General features: G+C 64.4%; 1 non-coding gene across 1 annotated transcript; it reads left to right on the top strand.

Annotated features, from left to right (window-relative positions):
* The first annotated feature begins 9,680 nt into the window (after positions 1 to 9,680).
* Positions 9,681 to 9,753, top strand: TRNAG-CCC. Its single transcript has one exon. It is a non-coding gene; the product is annotated as a tRNA-Gly (tRNA).
* The last annotated feature ends 3,998 nt before the right edge of the window (positions 9,754 to 13,751 follow it).

The raw sequence follows: 13,751 nt of genomic DNA, 5'->3' as shown, positions 1-13,751 counted from the left end.
GCCAGACCAGCTGCAGCCGCTGCTTCTTGTCGGGGCCAGGGGTGTCCGCATCGTGTCATCCTGATAACCTTGGCTGCCCGGGACCTGTACCTGACCCCGCACCTCCTGGGTCCCCATGACCTAGGGGGTCCTCCAGGGGCCCAGCTCCCCCAAGGCCAGCCGTCCACTCTGCCAGCCCCAGGACTCAGGTGGGGAGAGGAGACCCAGCCTGGTCCCCAGCCATGGATTCTGTCCAGGGTGGGGGTTGCTGGGCAGGGCAGTTTAAATTAAGGTGTTGAGAAGGGCTGGGTGAGCCTGGGAACACAGGGCCTGCAGCTCTGAGCTTTACAATCCAGTTTTGATGGCAATTAGCCAAGTCTGTCATGAGACAGGGAGGGCCTCAAGGGTGTGGGACCCACAAGGGGGACAGTCCCTCAGCCCTCCCTGCCCCCCCGAGGCAGCACGTGCCCGGCCTGCCCCACCCAGGCCCCTCCGTGTCTGGGCCAGGAGGGTACCCCCAAGCCTCCTCAGTCAGTAGATTTTCCTGAAGTTGCCCCTGGACCCCTCCTCTTCATCAGAACCCCTCCCCCAATGCACACACAGCAGAGCAGGGGGAGGGGACAGCCCAGTTGCCCACCTGCCACCTCTGGTTGCCATGTGGGTGCTCAGCCTGTCTGGGCCTCTGTTCCCTTATCTGGGGAATGGCCAATAGTCATACACGTGTTGGATTGTGGTGAAGAGAACGGGGCACATTTCGTGGAGGCCTTCCAATGGTGCACAGGAGCGCTCTAAGAATTTGTTGAGTAACTGCCTCTCTGAGCCTCGCACCCCTCCTTATGAGGGGAAGGCCACAAGTGTCAAGCTTAGAGATGGACAAGCCAAGCCAGGGCACACAATAGATGCTTAATGAGCGCTAGTGGACACTGGCCAGGCCAGACCCAAGAGTCCCAAGAGGTGGCTGCCACCCTGGGGGCTGTCTTCCAGGGTAGGGAGGTGCCCAAGGGAGGGGCCAACGTGAGGCCCAGCTTTGCTTCCTAGCGTCCGGCTCGAAAGTGTGGCCCAAGCATCTGGGCTGAGATTCGGGCAGGCGTTTCGGGGCTGACCTGCCGTGGGTGCCGGTCCAGCCCTGGGGAGCTGCTGCTGGCCCCGGGCAGCTGGGCCCACACGAGGAATGGTAGAGTCATCTAGCTGAAATGAAGAGCTTAATAGCAAAGCCACGTCTTTCGAGGGAAAACATGCTTTGCAGCCAGCCGGCACATGCACATGGGGGTCTGGAAAAGAAGAGAGGTCTGTGCAGAGCTGCCTCGAGCCTGCGGCTGGATTATTAAACTCCTGCTTGGGGAGAAGCGATAAAAGAAACATGCATGGCTTCAGCCGTGCTCAGAAGTGCACGATCCCGGAGATGGGAAACGCAGACCGCGCGGAGCCGCCCCGCAGAAATAAAACCGTCAGATGTTGGTTTGAAGATGCTGGGGAGAAACAAAGCCCGGATAAATCACCTGCCTACAGCCACGAGCCGCTCGCTCCGGGCCTGCGCCGAAGGCTGCTGATGGATTGAGTGCTGAGGAGGGGCTGCAGAAACCGATACTAGGGGCGCCAGGGGCCCGGAAGCGGCTTGGGGACCCTGTCTGCCTGACCAGACATGTCTGGCCCGGGCCTCCTTTCCTGGAGGGTCAGGAGGGGACCAGCCAGGGGAGCTGGTGTGCCCACTCCCTCCTTGTCTTGCCAGGCAGCCCTGGACTCACCTGGAGACCTGGGGTTCTGGACAGCCCACTCCAGGCTGGAACGCCTGAAGTTGGCCTGGAAGAGATAGCTCCCAGGGGGCGTCTGGCGCTGTTTCGAGGCCCCAGCACTCCCAGGCTGGCAGCTGGTTTGGAAGGATCATCAGAGGCTGTCTGGATCTCCCGCTCCGTCTCAGCCAGGCAGCAAACACCAGCATAGCATCACTGCTCATTGTGGTGCCCGGGCAGACATCACTAATCAAGCCCTGCACATACTCCTGCAGAAATGACTTCCTGACCTTCCCAGCACATCCCTCCAGGCAGCCTGGGGGTCTGACGGTGCTGGCCGGAGAGGTCCAGCCCACCCCCAGCCCCCCGTAGTCCCTGCCCCAGGAGAAAAGGGTCTCCCCTCCTCCCCAGAACTGTACCCACCTAGGGGCTGATGCCACCCTCCTCAATCCTGGAAGCCCAGATAAATCACCCTGTATGCTCCCCCCGGTGGGGGCTCCTGCTTTGTGCCTGGGGGTCAGTCCTGTTGGAGAGGGGACAGTCCTGCGGAGGAGAGGTGGACGTCAGGGGGATCACAGCCTCTCTCTGTGGGGTGACGGAGCAGGACGAGGGCCTGATGCCCGGGGCCATGCTGCCCAGCCCTGCTGTAGTGCCAGGAGCCACCCCTCCAGGTCCCTTGGCCTGCTCGCTGTCCTCAGGCCCCGTGTGTGGTCCACCTGTTCTATCCTCCCACCCACTACCTGGGGCTCAACAGAGATGAAGATTTACAGCCCCCACGTGCAACAGAGGCCTCCAGGCTCCGGGGTGAGTGGAAATACACCTGTCTGCACATGAGGCAGCTCCACCAGGTGTGGCTGGAGCCCACACAGGTGAGCCTCGATCTCAGAGCCCTGACATCCCAAGGGCCCCTTCCACAGCAGGGCTGGTCCTGATCCGGGTTCCTGCCCCCAGAATGAGCAGTTCAGTTGACAACATACATTTAAACCCAGTGTACAGGTCAGGTGGTGCTGCCCACGCACGAGGGCTGTGGAGGCCCGCCTCCCCCGTCAGGAGCCACCACCACGAGCTGTGCCCAGGTGAGGGTCCTGGGGACGAGGCAGAGACAGGCGGGCTGGTGGACCATCCAGAGGGGGGCCTGCTGGGCACCCCAGAGCACCAGGCACTGAAGCACAACTGGGCCACAGCCAGGAAGCCCTGCCCCCGCCCGCCACGTCCAGGGACAGGCCTGTGCTGGTATCCTGGGGCCGGCCACTGTACAATGTTCACAAACAGGACTTAAAGCAGCAGGGAGGGACCCCTCTCAGTCCAGAGGCCAGGACTGTAGTCAGGGTGTGGGCAGGCCCCACTCACTCAGTCCCCCCGAGGCTCCAGCTCCTGGAGGCCTCTGCAGCCCCCGGTCTGCGGCCTCGTCTGTCCAGGATGAGCCCTGCTCGTGACATCAGTGACTTGGTGATACTGGCGCCCCCTCGGCCCAGCCCGGCCTCACCGTGACTTAACCACCCCTGCAAACAGGGCCACAGCCGGGGGTCCAGATGCACGTGAATCTGGGGGACACTATTCAACCCAGTCAAGGCACCAGTGCTACGAGGGGCAGCTTGTGTCTGCCTGTGGGACAAGACCCCTCGCTGAGTCCCGGTCTTCCTCTGTGAAGCAGGGCCACCTGCCTGCAACTGTCCCAGGCCCCGTTGTATGCAGGAGTCATGCTTTGCTCTGGGAGGGTGTGCTGGGGGTTCCGAGGGTCAAAGATGAAGTGCCGGGCAGAGGTAGGGTGTCGGGGCGGGGAGTCAGTGCGCTGGTGTGGGGTGGGGGAATGGGATCCCCAAGTTGGGCCCTGGTTTGAAGCCTTAAGCTCCTCCCACTGTGGCCTCAGAAGGCCCGAGATACAGGCGGCCGTGCTGCAAGGAGCAAGGAAGAGTTTGCTAGAAGCATCCCAGGCAGAGGGAGCGCCCTCAACCAATGTTCACAAGTGGCCTCTACGGCTCAGGGGCCCCTTGTCCTGGAACAGATTGGGGAGCACACTGCGGGTGCTGGGCCCCAAGGGTGGGCAGTGGCACAGGGCAGGGCCCTGGCTGAGCCTGGGCAGAGGACGGGGGGCGGGCTCCCAGGGCTGCTCACTGCTGCTCACTCAGGGGGCCTCGGGGCACCTCCTGCTCTCTGCCCCGGGGACCTTGGACAAGACACCTGTGTGCGTTTTCATGGCTGGCCTTGAGGTGTTGGTGTGCACACGTGGCAGGACCCACTCCTGGCACTGGTCATAGCCCACAGGCTGGCCACTGGGGGCCTGGCCTCTGCTACCACAGGCCCAAGCACCCTGAATGCCAGTCCCAGCCCAGGGCCCCTCCAAGACCGAACAGATGAGGGTGTGGGGCCTCCTGTACCCCTGGGACCAGCCCTTGGCAGGCTGGGCTGGGCTATGGGGGGCACACCTGCTCTGGGGAGGGTGGGGGGCTTCCGGGGCTGCAGCTGTTAGTCCCTGGGACAGACACAGCCTCCCAGCAACAGCTGGGCCGGAGGTTGGACAGCCAGGAGAGCAGAGCCCAGGCTGCCCCCCGCCCCCCTGGGGGTTGGTTACAGCGGCTGCAGATGCTTGGAGACGATGGGTCGGGGCGGAGGAGGGGAGCATCCTGCCGAGCCCCCAGTCCCCAGGTGCGACACCAGGACTCCCCTGGGTGGGGGGCAGCATGGACATGGCTGCCCACCCCCTCCCATGGCCCAGGGATCCTGTTACCCACTTGAAACTATCCCTCGGCCTCCCCTGCTCCAGGTCTGAATCTCTGATCAGCAGCCATCTGCAGCCCAGGATGTAGGAAGAACCCCTTCCACTAACCCTCTGGGCAGCGCATGGAATCCCCCACCCTCTCCCCAAGGCTGAGTGGAGGTGGGCAGGGCAGGGGGCAAGATGGAGGCTGGGGGCCTCGGTGGGGCAGGCCTGGCGGATAGAGGTGAGAGGGGCTGCCCTGCGTGGGGGCCACAGGGTCATTGTGGGCGCCCCAGAACACGGCAGGACCCCATCGGCACTCGAGGTGTCAGCGGCCCAGGCTTGTCCTTCACTCCTGCGGTGCCTGGTCTCACTTCCCATGCCTGATATTCAGGGGTCCCCAAGCAAGGGACAGTGGGTTTCACCCCAGGCCTGGGAGCAGCCTAGACACCAAGCTCCAGCCAAGGGGCTGCCATAAAGCTGGCCCCTTCTCTCTGAGCCATGTAGGTCCTGAGGTACCCATTGTGACTGTGGGCTGAAGCCTCCCCACTGGCCACCTTGTCTTGGAGGGACAGTGCCCAGACCTCCGCCTTCTGGTCCGAGGTGGCCAGGGTGCCCAGACTCTTGCTTAAATGTTTCCAGGCCTTTCTGCTGACACATGAATCTGCAGGCCCCCAAGACCCAGCCCTGCCGTGGGGACAGGTCCACTCTGCCCAGAGGCCCAGGGTCTGCACAGCCTGCCCAGCCTGGATCCCCTGGCCTCTCCGGGCCCTGGGGCTGTCTGCCGGCCTGCCTGGCCTCAGTCCCTGCCAGCCAGTTCAGCAAAGGACAGGCCAACCGTCAGGGCCAAGGACTCCCTGGCCTGGCCAAGTGGGGCCGGTTTTCAGGACTCGGGGATTTTGAACCAGCTGCTGTGGCAGGTGTGGCCGGCCCAGCTGAGCAGAGGCACCGGCCGCCCGGAGAGTTGCCAGCCAGCTGCTGGAGGGTGCGGGGCAGCCAGGCTGGCCCCTCGCCCAGGCAGCAAAGCCAACAGAGGGCGGACGGGGGTGGCAGGAGGCCCCCACAGCCCACAGGGTTCACTGCTGCCCCACCAGAGCAGGGACCGCAACCAGCTTCTCTGGGCCCTCCAGACGGCCGGGGCGGTCAGCTGGCCTGAAACTCCCGGTTCTCAATCCAGGGTGGGAAATCTTCATCGTCCATCAGAGAAGAGGCGCCACAAGCAGAGACCCGTGCCCCAGCCCCACGTCTCAGCCTCGGTCGCAGGGCCCTGAGGCGCTGGGGCTGCGTCAGGAGCATTTGTGAGCTGCTCACACCTCCCAGTGGCCACTGCCAGCTTTGTTTGCAGGGATTCACAGAGGCTGAAGGGTGCCGGAGGATCAGGGAGCCCTGCGTGGTGCTGTGCTGTGGCCCACTGAGAGTACAGGCTCAGAGTGGGACCTGATCTGTCTCATGGAGGGACAGGGTTAGGGGGCTGGGCAAGAGGAGGTAGCCGAGGAGAGGTTGCCCCCGGTTGGGAGCCTCAAACCAGACAGGGTCTCAGTGCTACCAGGAGCCCCAGGGGGTGTGGGGGCCACCCTTGGGCTTGGCCCCCATCAAACGGGTATCAAATGGGTATGCCCAGCACCCAGGTGACTGGGCACCAGCTGGCCCCCGTGCAGGATGGTGGTCCCCCTGCGGGAGGGGCCACCGCCTGGCCATGGACCAGTGGACTCAGGCCCTCAGGCAGGTCCCCGAGGAGTGGGGAGAGGTGCGCCCCCTCCCCTGTTCCATTCGGGCCACCACACAGCCCTGAGGCCTCTGACACTAATCCCTGAGAAGGGTGCCCCATGGAAGGCTGTCCCCAGGGAGAGCTCGGGGAAACACTGGGGAGGGGTCACCCAACCGAGGGGCCGCAAGGACCCCAGTCCAGGCTCAGGGAAGGGGCAGGGCTCTCCTGGAAACTTCCAGAGGAGGGGACCAGAGGGGCAGTAATTATGATCCCGGATTTTTGAGGAGGATGCTGAGGCTCAGAGAGGTTGGGTGACCAGCTGTGGCCACATGGTGACCTGGTAGGAACCTGGCCCGGCCACAGGTGGCACTGGGGACCGTAGGCAGACTCTGGTCACCCCTCACTCGCCTCGCTCCAGAAGCCCAGCGGCGCCCCTGCCGCGCCCCGCCCCGCCCCGCCCGCAGTGACCGCGGTGCCCAGGCGGTGGCGCCAGAGGCCGATGGATGCGCGGAGGCCCCTTCAGCTCGCGACTTTCCCCGCAGCGCCTGTCTGGGTGGGGTCCCGCCGCAGAGCGACGAGGGGTCGGTGCAGCCCCTGCCTGGAGACCGCCTGACGCAGGGAGGGTCGAGTTGGGGGCTGCCTCCTCCCAGGGGAGGAGATGGGGGTCCCGGCATCTGGGTGCCTTCCCTCTGCTCCTGCAGCCCCACAAGCTGCCCCCACCTCGGAGAAAAGGGAGAGCTGGGTGGGCCCCGGACAGGCGGAGGGAACACAGCAGGGGGATTGGGGGTCCCAGGAAGAGGGCAGAGCAGAGGGCAGTGGGGAGCAATTGAGGGTTGGGGGGGAGGTGAGGTGGGGGCCCTTGACCTGGGTCTGTGCTCCCCCCACAACCCCCTACTGAGCCACTCCAGCTCAGACCAGGCCCCACCCCCGCCCATTTTCTCCCAGACCCGTTGAGAGCCTCTAATTTGTCCTAATGCCTTTAATTTGTCTTTTCAGCTGGTTATCACTGTGTCGGTTTGATGTTGAGAGAGTCCACGTGAGCGCACAGGCAGGGCCAGGTTCTTGGTGCCTTTGAACATTTTCTACCTGAAGCCCAAAGCCCCTGACCAAGAGGGGATCCCAGTCAGGGGGCTCTGGCATTTGGGGAGCGCTACTGGGCTGGGGCCTTTACAATCGTGTCTCACACCGGAGGCACAGATGTGGGCGCCGGGCAGCAGGCTCTGGGGGCCCCAGCTGTGTGTTTCCCAGCCCCCCTGTGTCAGGTCAGTGCCTTCATGCTACACGCATGGCCCGGCCTGCATCTTCAGTGGAAAGCCCAGTCTCTGCACCCCGTCCCCCTGTGGGATGGGGCGGGTAGGGGGCAGGGGGACACAGCCAGTGCCTGGGTGATTCCTCAGGCCCGCCTCCACATGCAAGTTGCTGTGTGGAGGAGAGTTTTGTACCTCTAACCGCACTTCTCATTCGGAAGGTTCTGTCTGGTTATTTTCCGAATCCCCTGCCTCTTTCCATGCTGTTGGTTTTCACTTCCGCTGTCGTCAGTTGAATCACTTTATGCTGATTGCCTGATCTCTTCTGACTCGTTCCGCTGTTTCATTTCTCGTCCTCAGAGTGCTGGTGTGCCTGCTGCCACTCCTGTGTGTGCGCTGATCCTCAACAGGAGCTGCTTCTTGCGTGGGGCCCCTGCCCTGCAGTGGACACGTGCCTTTGCTGGGCCCTGGGTGCTCTCTGCAGAGGCCCACAGTCTCCTCTGCCCAACCACCCAGAGGAGCCTTCCCAGGGCCCTGCTGTGGCCTGGCATGGACGCCTGATCACTCTCAGCCACAGGCCCAGGGCCTGGCTCTTATGCAGTGGACAGCAAAGCCAGCCCGGTGCTTGGGAGAGTGTCTCGGGGTGCCCCTTGCTCTGGGGCAAGTGGAGCTGGGTGGGCTCTGTCTGCACCAGGGTCAGCTGTCCTGCCCCACTGATGCTCCAGGTGGTCCCTCACAAAGGTACCAAGGGGACCAGCCCTGAGCCCGGGGAGGCGTTGCTCATAAGCAGTGATCACCACAGCCGGAGGTCTGGGGCTGAATCCAGCGCTGGTTCTAGAAGTGGGTGGTGCGGGAGGACCATGGACTTGTGTCCCCCCCAGAGGTGTGTCTAAGTCTCCCCCCCAGTAACTGCCGGCGGGACGCTATGTGGAAATAGAGGCTTGTAGGTGTGACTGAGTCGAGGCCATGAGGGCAGCTCCCGTCCAGTGACTAGTGTCCTTGTGAGCAGAGGGAACTTGGACACGCAGAGAGGCAGCCATGGATGGAGCAGAAGCAGACGGGGGTGAGGGAGCGCCAGGACAGAGGCGGGAGGGTCCCCGGCCTGAGGAGCGGGTGCGGCCCTGGCCACCCCTGCTGCCACCTCTGGCCTGCAGACCCCGGGGGGCGGGCTCCTGTTTCAGCCCTGGCGTGCTACTCCTTGCTGCAGCTGCAGTGACCGCGGCAGGGCGCTGCCTGCCAGGCCTCCCTGTGTCCCCAGCCCTCGGCCATAGGCACGGCTGAGGCCTGCGAACAGTGCTTGAAGTCGGGTCCCTCCAGGCACCTGGTGAGCCCGGCTTCAGCCTTGGGGGCCCGGCCCACCCCAGCCCCCACGCCAGCCCCCAGGTGTCATGAGAGTTGCATGCTCTGCTCCTGCCGCTGGGGCCTGGCCACCGCGCGGGCTCTGTCGGAATTGGGTCAGATTTCGCCACCATCTAAGGGGCGGTGGCCTCGGTGTTTGGAGCCCAGCGGCGGTTCAGACCTCTGGGCACAGAGCTGGTCCCACGGCCGCCAGGATCCCAGGCCGCTGGGCGTGACATCAGCTTGGGCGCATCCTGTGGCCCATAGGCGGCGGGGCTAGGCGCCAGATCACCTGCAGGGGCTCTGGGGCGGGGGTGACCGTGGTCCCTGTGGGGTCCCCAGGCCCCTGGGACGTGACTCGGTATGCAGGCAGCGTCCCCGTGGGTATAGCCTTTGACCCCGCAGCGATCCCTTCCTGGGAGGCCCCAGTCTTGCTCCTGAGGCCTCCAGGTGGATGAGGCCCACCTGAGCGAGGGCGTCTGTCCCTAAAGCCACCTGACGCAGATATAAGCGCAGGCACCAGGCCCACACCTGCGCCCGCGGTGGCTGAGCAGCTGAGTGAGCGCGAACCTGCCCATCACAGCCGGCACTGCGGTGGCTCGTTTTCCATGTTTTCACTGTTGCCCTTTACAGACGAGGAAGCAGCGCTCAAAGGAGACCACTGGCCTGGGTCCGCAGCTGGCCAGGGCAGAGGCAGGGTTCCCCAGCTGCACCCCTACCTGGGCCGCCGCGAGGAATCTGGGCTGTGGTCTGGGGTCCGGACGGCCCTGGGGCCCACACTGCTCCGTGGGCCAAGCGGTTTGCTTGAAGGTAGGGTGGCCAGCACCCTGGTGTCGGGGCAGCCACGGGGCCAAGACAAGGCCCTGGGTGTGCTGGGAGGCGTGGTGGATGTCATGGGTGGAGTTTGCTGATGGCCTGTGTGGATCCGGGCAAAGAATGCAACAATTTTTCTCTTGAAAAAAATCAGAAGTTCTGGGACTTCCCTGGTGGTCCAGTGGCTAGAACTCTGCGCTCCCAACGCAGGGGGCCCAGGTTCAATCCCTGGTCAGGGAGCTAGATCCTGCATGCCGCAACCTACACCCAGCACAGCCAAATAAATAACTATTTTTAATAAAAAATCAGAATTTCTAGTGATGCTGGCCCTGTGTTCTCGAAGGGCGGGAGCTGAGAGGGGCTGTTGCTTAGGCAGTGGACGGCAGGCCAGTGGCCGAGCCTCACCGTGACCCAGAAGTGCTGTTCCTCCTCTGTTCCCCCGGCTGAGGACGAGGCGTTTGGGAGCCTGGCAGCGGCTCATGGCTGGGGGCTCAGATGCTGAGACAGGATGAGCGGGCTCCATCCCGAGTCCCAGCCCCGCAACTCGCTGCTGGGATGGTGCAGTGGGGGCTTCATGCTTTTTTGCCAACTTACTGATGACTTTTCGTCTGGTGGGGAAATCTGCTTTCAAACGCCATTTGACTCTCAGATGTAAATGAAATGAAATAAACTGATGAATCACTAAATTCTAACATATTAGAAAAGAGCGCTCCTTTGGCATCTGGTGACTTTTTAATTGATGTAAAAGTTGGTTGCTGTGAACAAATCGAGACAAATCTGCTCTTTCTGACTTGCCTCCAAGTGGGAAATTAAGCGACTCAAATGGACTCTGAATGCGCCGTCACCAGAACACACTAAATGTGGAAATGCAACACAGAGCCCCGCAGAGCTCTCGCGTCTGTGGGGAGAGAAGGGAGGGCAGCCTCTCCCTGCCCCAGGGACGCAGCCCATCCTCCCCTGGGGAAGCTGAGGCCACAGAGAACCCGGCAGGCTGTCTGGACATCTGGCCACAGCCAGTGGGGTGTCCAAGCAGAGACCAGAGCATTAAGCCCTGGGGTGAAGCTGCTGCACCCCACGTCCCACCCTGACGTCTGGGAAATTGCTTCTTAACAAAGCACGGACGGAAGCCTGAGACCATGGCCGAAGGCAGCGCACACAGCGGCACCTGCAGTCGCTCACTCACCAGCACTCACACCTTCTCAACCAGGACAGACGCTGCCAAGGGGGTGTGGTCTGGGAGCTGCTGGAAGCCGAGGGACAAACAGGCAGCGTGGAGCGGAGCGGCCAGGGGCCTCCTGAAGGAGGGGGCGTTCCAGCTACAGGTGGGGAGAGGGAGGTGGGCCGGCCCGGGAAAGGCTCCGCGGCGGGAAGAAGCATGGCGCAGGGAGGAGGGCCTCCTGGCCCCCAGGACCCACCCAGCTGTGGGGTGGCTCCAGGTGAACTGGAGTCAGCCTCCGATGCCTCTGAATAGTCATGGGGCGCCTCAGCCCTGGTGCCCGAGCAGGGGCGGGGCAGGGTGGCTGGAGGGGGACGTCCTGTCCAGCAGCCACTGGCCTCAGACTCTGCAGAGGGAGATGGCAGCCCAGAGCAGAGCTCCAGCGAGGGTGGGCCCCGTGAGAGGGGTCGAGATCATCCGTGGGGGGCGCCTCGGGCACTGTCCCGTTGCCATGGCTCCTGGCTGAGGCTGGAGTAACCTCTGCAGAGTGTCCCCAGGCTTCACCTCAGCTAACCTCCTGGGGCTCAGAGGCCAGGGGACACCTGCCAGAAGCGGGGCACAGGGAAGAGACACACCGCCTCTCTGGGCATCTCCTCTCCTTCTGAGAGCCCAGGTGACGCCCTCCTGGGTGTTAAGGTGTGTGGGCATCGCAGCCTGCTAGGTGTAACTGACCAAGCACCCGCCCACCCACAGGGCCCATCTCTGCTGTGTGCCGGGCCCCGCCCTTGTGCGCGCCCCTGCACACAGGACAGTGAGCCTCAGAGATGCTTTCCCTGGCCTTCCTGTCCCCACTGCCCTTTCCCGTCACCCTGATCCTCTCCATTGATGACAGTCTAAAAGTACCTCTGTTAAGTCACTTTTGGTTTGTCGCCCGTCTCCCTGCCGGCCTCGGCGCTCAGAGTATGGTCTCGTCTGTTTCGTGCTAAGTGCCGTCTGCACCAGCCCGTGCAGCCGTGGCCCCTGGGGACGCAGGAACTCCGTGTCTCCCACCTGAACACGTCCAGACGGGGTGTGTGAATCTGCTGAGTGTGCAACAGGCCACATGAGAGTGCCAGCCAAGCAGGAGATGCTGTCCAGCCCTGCCTTGCCACCTGGCTCCATCCAGAAGGCCTTGTGCACTAGGCCGCAGGGGCCTCGGCAGGGGGACAGCTCTGCTCTGATGCCCGCGTTCAGGTGGCTCTGGCGCCTGCTAAGGGGAGACCCCAGAGTGGACCTCCCAGCCAGCCGTCCTGACACCCATCTCTGGGACACGGCCCCACTCCATCTCTCAGAGTCAGCCTCCTGCCCTTTTTCCATCCTCCTCAGACTTTCAGAAGGGCACTTTGAGTCCCCTCCGACCCCCAAGCTCCGGTCTGCCGCCCCAGCAGACCTAAGAGAACGAGGTGAAGACGCCACCGTCATCAGAGTTGCCGCCACCGACGGGACAAGGGTTGTGGGCGAGCTGCGTAGACCTCAGGGAAAAAGGGGGCAGAGGACAGACTGGCGCGGGGCCGCAGGGAGCCGAGTGCCCGCCCCCACCCCGCCCCAGCCCCGCCCAGGCACCCCTACTTCCCTCCAACGCTCGCCCCGCCCCGCCTCCCCGCCCGCGTGCCCCGAGCCCCAGAGCGCAGCTCGGAGTCTGGAGCCAGCACAGCGGGTGCGCGTCCGCAGGGGCCCGCAGGCAGCGCCTTCCCCAGGTGAGTGCCGCGCCCCTGCCCCGTACCCCCGCCCCCAGAGCCCCACTACACTCTCCGAGGGTCTAACCTCCTAACCCCCTGAGCGCAGCCTGCACTCTGTCCCTGGGTGGCTCCGCACCGCCCGGCAGCTGCCCTGTCTCCCGCTTCTCCACACCCCTCCCTCCCGTGCACCCCCGGAGTTTGCCGCCCGCTGCACGGGGTCCCTCCCCACCCCTCTCATCGGCTCCCCTCTCGGTCTCCCTGGCCCCCCACCTGCCCTCGCTGGCCACCCTCGACCTGATCAGGGCAGAAGCCTCCGGAAGTCAGGGCCGGCCCCCTCTGCCCTGCGTGGGGACCTGCCAGCCTTCCCGTGTTGGGCACCGCAGTGGGGCCGCCCAGGGTGGTCTGCGCAGCTGGAGGCTGTGGCTGGAGTAGGTGGTGGGGGAGGGGGGTAAGCGAGAGTGTGAGGGAGCTGCTGGGCTGGGACTTCTGCGTGGGGAGACAGACGGTGGTGGGCCAACACTGGGGAGAGGGCAGTGGTGCTGGGCCAGGGCGCAGAGGGCCTGGTCCGGGGGCTCACCCTGGACTGGGAGGGAGCGGGGTGCAGCCCTGGGAGCTGGAGCTGGGGAAGGAACCCCAGCATCTCCAGGGCTCCGGTGCTCTGGGCCCCTCCTCAGAAGGGAGTACACGGCCTGGAAGTTTGCCTGTGGGCCATCTCCCCGCCCAGGGTCCAGGTGGGGCCTGGACTGCTGGCCCTGGCCTCCCGCGAGCCTGGGGCCCCAGAGAAGGCGAGGGCGGAGAGACCCTGCTGCCCAAAGTGTGAGGCGATCCCGGGTGCTGCTGAGCCCTGCCCGAGGAGACTGTGCTCCTGGGGGCAGCGGCCCCTCGCGCAGAGGACCAGGCGCCCCCAGGCTGACGCGGTCAAGGCACCAGCGATGGTAAAGGCACCACTGGTCCCCAGGGACAGTGGCCGGCAGTTCTGGGGGCAGGAGGCGGCCCTGGAGACTCCCCGAAGGGTGCGGAGGCCCCACGGAGACCCTGTGGTCACACGCGCGCCTCAGGTCCCCTTGTGGGGAAGGGTGCCCCAGGCCAAGGCTGCCTTAAGGACAGATGGAGCAAGTTTAGGGGTGAGGACAGGGGTGGCCATCAGCTGCCCCCCTGAGCTAAGCCCTCCCTGGGGAGGCAGGCCTGGGGGGTGGGGCTCTTGGGTGGTGCTGGGGACTGTCCCTGCCCCGCACAGGTGAGGACCCAGGAGCACCGAGCTGCCGTCTCAGTGGGTTCTACAACTGCCCCTGGGCGGCGGGGCCGGCTCCCTCTTGCTGACCAAGCATCATCTTAGCCTGTGAGGGGCTGGGCCCAGCGCTGGT

The sequence above is a fragment of the Bubalus bubalis genome, chromosome 24, assembly GCF_019923935.1.
Source record: "Bubalus bubalis isolate 160015118507 breed Murrah chromosome 24, NDDB_SH_1, whole genome shotgun sequence".
Classification (NCBI taxonomy): domain Eukaryota; kingdom Metazoa; phylum Chordata; class Mammalia; order Artiodactyla; family Bovidae; genus Bubalus; species Bubalus bubalis.
This window is presented reverse-complemented; position numbering and strand designations above follow the sequence as displayed.